Source organism: Giraffa tippelskirchi, chromosome 2, assembly GCF_054371585.1.
Source record: "Giraffa tippelskirchi isolate mGirTip1 chromosome 2, T2T-mGirTip1v1.2.pri, whole genome shotgun sequence".
Taxonomy (NCBI): domain Eukaryota; kingdom Metazoa; phylum Chordata; class Mammalia; order Artiodactyla; family Giraffidae; genus Giraffa; species Giraffa tippelskirchi.
This window is the reverse complement of record NC_137276.1, coordinates 214,657,846-214,662,610: the sequence shown is the minus strand read 5'-3', so window position 1 is coordinate 214,662,610 and position 4,765 is coordinate 214,657,846. Positions and strand designations below refer to the sequence as shown.

The following is a 4,765-nucleotide window of genomic DNA, read 5'->3' as shown; positions in this document are numbered from 1 at the left end:
CAAGTTAGTGATTGAACAACAACAACAAAAACAGCAAAAATACATGAAGGAGGAATATATGAAGAAACACAAGCAACTCGTTATAGAATAGTCAAAAAGCCTAACATAATAGGTATACATAATAGGCCTGACATAATAGGAATACATCTTAGAAAAAGGCAGTTACTGTTGGGAACCAAAACATCTTACTGTGGGTTAGAAAGAAAAGCAGATTTCCTTCGGGAAGTTCCTCATCCTTCTGTGTTTGAGAAAGATGTCATGAAACTGCAGATTATAGGCCAAAAAGACAAAAAGCTTTTGTTTTTTTTTCCCCAAATGAAAGTCAGTTGTGAGGATTTTGGAGAATTTTTTATCTTAAAAAGATCTGCTCAGTGAGCACTTTAGTATTCATTGATTTGATTAGTCCCTAAGGAGCAGAAAGATCCTTTAGTTTCTTGGGTTTAAGGAAATAACATGAACACACTAAATCTTTAGTTTTTTACCGTTGGTTGGCCTGTTCTGCTCACTTTAGTATTATGGAAATTAAATATTCACAACAGAAACTCCAAATAAGACTAAAAAAATATCATTTTGAACTGCATTATTCACAACCAAGTGTAGGAAAATTAGAAGATAAAATATACCTCCAGAGGAGTCACAGGAGCTGAAAATAAGCTGCTATTACAGTGTCATTCCCTCTTCCTGTTTCATTTGGCATCGGTAGTGAGTGTTGAAGACTACTGGAGGCAGAGAGAGAGCAGAGACAGGGCCCAGGAAATTGTTCTAAGGCATTAAAATGAAATGAAGTTCAACTAAAAAGTACTGAGAATGTTTTATGAACATATTTCACCAAAATTGAAGGGGCTTTTTTTCCCTTTCAAAATGAGCATCAGGCATGAAAAATGACAACTAGATTATTATGCATATTTCTGGAAATGAAACTAAGCAGTTCTGTTATTTTATTTTGTGGCTTTTATTTCTTTGATGACTCCATAATACAATCACCACTTTCATAATTTTTTTCTGCTATTGTACCTTTACTTCTGAAAATAAAGTTGTAGGGTTAAACTTTGCATTTTCTTTCTTATAGACACTTCTAAAAAGGTATTTTTATATGTTCTTTTGTAACAGATATTGTGTACAATATTTAAAACATAAATGCTTGGTTCAAAACAAGACCTAGCATATTTCCTACTTGCTGTATATTAAGTAAACATGGTACAATAAAAACAGAAAATGAAGGAAAAAAATGAAACTAAACTTTTGAAGTAGAGTATGGCAGATAGTTGGTGCTGTGAAAGTGCTACACTCGATATGCCAGCAAATCTGGAAAACTCAGCAGTGGCCACAGGACTGGAAGAGGTCAGTTTTCATTCCAGTCCCAAAGAAAGGCAAGCCAAAGAATGCTCAAACTACCGCACAATTGCACTCATCTCACATGTTAGTAAAGTAATGCTCAAAATTCTCCAAGCCAGGCTTCAACAATACGTGAACCGTGAACTTCCAGATGTTCAAGCTGGTTTTAGAAAAGGCAGAGGAACCAGAGATCAAATTGCCAACATCTGATGGATCATCGAAAAAGCAAGAGAGTTCCAGAAAAACATCGATTTCTGCTTTATTGACTGCGCCAAAGCCTTTGACTGTGTGAATCACAATAAACTGTGGAAAATTCTGAAAGAGATGGGAATACCAGACTATCTGACCTGTCTCTTGAGAAACCTGTATGCAGGTCAGGAAGCAACAGTTAGAACTGGACACGAAACAACAGACTGGTTCCAAATAGGAAAAGGAGTACGTTAAGGCTATGCATTGTCACCCTGCTCATTTAACTTATATGCAGAGTACATCATGAGAAACGCTGGGCTGGAAGAAACACAAGCTGGAATCAAGATTGCCGGGAGAAATATCAATAACCTCAGATATGCAGATGAAACCACCCTTATGGCAGAAAGCAAAGAAGAACTAAAGAGCCTCTTGATGAAAGTGAAAGAGGAGAGTGAAAAAGTTGGCTTAAAGCTCAACATTCAGAAAACTAAGATCATGGCATCCATCACTTCATGGGAAATAGATGGGGAAACAGTGGAAACAGTGTGAAACTTTATTTTTCGGGCTCCAAAATCACTGCTGATGGTGATTGCAGCCATGAAATTAAAAGACACTTTCTCCTTGGAAGGAAGGTTATGACCAACCTAGATAGCATATTTAAAAGCAGAGATATTACTTTGCCAACAAAGGTCCGTCTAGTCAAGGCTATGTTTTTTCCAGTGGTCATGCATGGATGTGAGAGTTGGATGGTGAAGAAAGCTGAGCGCTGAAGAATTGATGCTTTTGAACTGTGGTGTTGGAGAAGACTCTTTTTTTTTTTTTTTCTTTTTTTTTTCGGATCATCAGGAAGAATCAGATAGGAGCAATCAGGGTGTTGCATGTCCTGATTACGCAGAGCCGTTAATCACGAATCATGCGAGCTCCAATCATCACGTCCTATTCTGCCCTCCAAAAGGAGGAACAGGTAAGGATTATCCTACCTGACGATGGAGAAGACTCTTGAGAGTCCCTTGGACTGCAAGGAGGTCCAACCAGTCCATCCTAAAGGAGATCAATCCTGGGTGTTTATTGGAAGGACTGATGTTTAAGCCGAAACTCCAATACTTTGGCTACCTCATGTGACTAGATGACTCATTGGAAAAGACCCTAATGCTGGGAAGGATTGGGGGCAGGAGGAGAAGGGGAAGACAGAGGATGAGATGGTTGGATGGCATCACCGACTCAATGGACATGAGCTTGGGTAAACTCCGGGAGATGGGGATGGACAGGGAGGCCTGGCATGCTGCCATCCATGGGGTCGCAAAGAGTCTGACACGACTGAGCAACTGAACTGAACTGATGCTTAAGTGTTTAAAGCATATCAATTCTCGTGTCCCTGAGGAAAGTGCATAGAGGTTGTTCAGCAATGTTCAGCTTGTTCCAATATATGGAAAGTGTAATAATTCATAGATGCATAGAACCAATGAAAAAAGATGTGAGAATTTTGAAAGCCTTGTGTGTTTTATCTCTATTTTCCCTCCATTGAAAAGTCCCATTCAATGACCCATTCCTTTATTCTTAGCACATATGTTCTCAATTTACACTGTATCAATTTGCATTTATTTGTAGATTGCTGTTGGTAAAACATTTCTTAATTGTTTGAATGTACATATATTTTTCTGTCTCCACAACTGGATTGAAATTTCATGCGGGACAAGCACTTAATTGACTGTCTCTGCCCCTAAGCTAGGACAAGTGCTCAATAAACGTTTATTGAAAAAGAAAACTCTTGCTTCAAAACCACTCTTTACCACCAAACACAGAAACCATAAAAGAAAAGATTGACTGATTAGACCTTACAAACATTTTAAATTCTGGGCATTAAATACTGATGAATAGGAAGAATTGAAAAGTAAGCAAAAACTAGAAAAACATAGGCAGTATTTATGACATACAAAGCTTTAATCTTTAAAAAAGTAGTTAAATTCAATTAACAGTAGAAAGACAATTGCTACGTCACTTCAGTGATATCCGACTTTTTGCGACCCCATGGACTGTAGCCCACTAGGCTCCTCTGTTCATGGGATTCTCCAGGCAGATACTGGAGTGGGTTGCCATTTCCTCCTCCAGGGGAACTTTCTGACCTAGGGATTGAATCTGTGTCTCTTACAAGTGGAAAGGGGTGGTGATCACGCAACTTGAAGTGGAGATGACACATGGCTATATAGATAGATATACCCATACATACATGTGTACACAGATAGATATGCAGAATATGATACACACACTGACACAATTAATAGCCTCAGAAAATATGATTTAAATGAATGTAAAACTTGTTTTACTTCTTAAATTGGCATAGAGACTGCTAAGTCGCTTCAGTCGTGTCCGACTCTGTGCGGCCCCATAGACGGCAGCCCACCAGGCTCCCCCGTCCCTGGGATTCTCCAGGCAAGAACACGGGAGTGGGTTGCCATTTCCTTCTCCAGTGCATGAAAGGGAACAGTGAAAGTGAAGTTGCTCAGTCGTGTCCGACTCTTAGCGACCCCATGGACTGCAGCCTACCAGGCTCCTCCGTCCATGGGATTTTCCAGGCAAGAGTACTGGAGTGGGGTGCCACTGCCTTCTCCGGGCATAGAGACTAGGGATAATAATGTTCAGTATGTTTGTGGTGGAATCAAGACCTCTTTTAGACCTATAGGAAGGATACCAATTCTATACACTTTCTGGAGGGAGTTTTCACCATCTGAATTTTATATTTAAATATATATTCAAATGTTGGCCCATAATTCTACATAAATTGTACCAAGACTTTATCATAAGAAAACACTGAGTCTATTTAATAATATAAACTTGGAGATAATTTTATTTATTATCTTGAAGGGGTACTGTGTGTATGCTAGTCATTTAGTCATGCTCAAGTCTGTGACCCCATGGACTGTAGCCCTCCAGGCTCCTCTGTCCATGGGATTCTCCAGGCAAGAATACTGGAGTGGATTGCCATTTCCTTCTCTAGGGTAAAAGGGTAGAGTTTTCGTAAAATGAGTGATAAGCCTAAAAAGAGACAGGATTTATCAACAGATTGCTGGCTGGCACATTGTGTAAACATTGCATATGTTAGCCTTGCATTTCATTTAAAATGTGAAATATATATTCTATCAAAATAACTAATTTTCATACTTTAAATGTTTATTCAAACAACTACTTCACAATATTTCTTTTACCTGTAATTTAGACCTTGCTAACTTTAGACCTCAGACCT

The 4,765-nt window shown here is 38.8% G+C and overlaps 1 non-coding gene across 1 annotated transcript; it reads right to left on the bottom strand.

Annotated features, from left to right (window-relative positions):
- Positions 1 to 2,375: 2,375 nt before the first annotated feature.
- On the bottom strand, positions 2,376 to 2,511 carry LOC145540022 (U8 small nucleolar RNA). The gene has a single exon (XR_014078152.1). It is a non-coding gene; the product is annotated as a U8 small nucleolar RNA (small nucleolar RNA).
- Positions 2,512 to 4,765: the final 2,254 nt, after the last annotated feature.